Genomic DNA, 992 nt, shown 5'->3' with positions numbered 1-992 from the left:
GCGCATGTGTTACTTGTATATGGTGAATGATGTTCGTGTTTGTGCTTGTATGTATAAGGGAAGAAATGAGTTAACAATCTTAGATGATTTGGTAACGTTTTAGATGTAAGGAATATTTGACTTCTGGAATTTTGTTGTACATCAGAAGCTAACGAAAGTAGAGAGATGTGAATCATAATTGATCCACTCAACAGTAAGTTTTACTCAGAAAATCCGCATTGTTTCTAGTTAGCAAATGAGAAATCGTACATCATAACAATTAATTCTTAACTTCATCATTCCGCTTTCTATTTTAACTTTCAGATGCAATGTGGGAGATCTTAATGCGAATTGTACAAAGGAAGAGACAAAAGAATGTGTTTTTATGAAGGACAAAATCTTTGACGCCTGCATTGAAAAGATCGGAGCTTCGAGTCTAGAAGAATACTTGGAGTCTTGTAGAATCGATGTCTGTGTTTATCACAACGATTTGAACAACCTTCACTCTGTTTTCTGTCGAATCATTGAAGGTTTTGCTTCAGAATGCGAAAGTTTGGGGATTTTCGTTAACTGGAGAGAAAAATCACGATGCCGTAAGATATACCGATTCCTTACATTCCTCAAAGAACAGGATAAATGGCGCATTACATCTTGATGTATCCGAGATGAAATTTAGTCGAATTACATTTCAGTTCTTTGAGAGATTATAATTTTGTAATTGGTGAATCCATCAGATGCATTGTTCGACTGTAGGAATCGAGTTTGTGCTTTTAGATGACAGTGATTCATAACTTGAAGCAAACACTTTCGAGGTCTGATCAGTCAGTATCCGGACCTTTGATATAGTAACGAAGCGAAAACACGTAGAATGAAGCCATTGTGTACAGATTGAGCTTGATCTCAGCGTGATGTCTACTGTGCATGCTCTCGAAGTATTGACGTTGTAGCTCACTTTCGCCTTCTATAGCAGTGCTTGGAAAGAAAATGTTTAGCGGGTGACCGAGGTATATAAC

Source organism: Octopus bimaculoides, chromosome 3 (assembly GCF_001194135.2).
Source record: "Octopus bimaculoides isolate UCB-OBI-ISO-001 chromosome 3, ASM119413v2, whole genome shotgun sequence".
NCBI classification, from domain to species: domain Eukaryota; kingdom Metazoa; phylum Mollusca; class Cephalopoda; order Octopoda; family Octopodidae; genus Octopus; species Octopus bimaculoides.
This window is presented reverse-complemented; position numbering follows the sequence as displayed.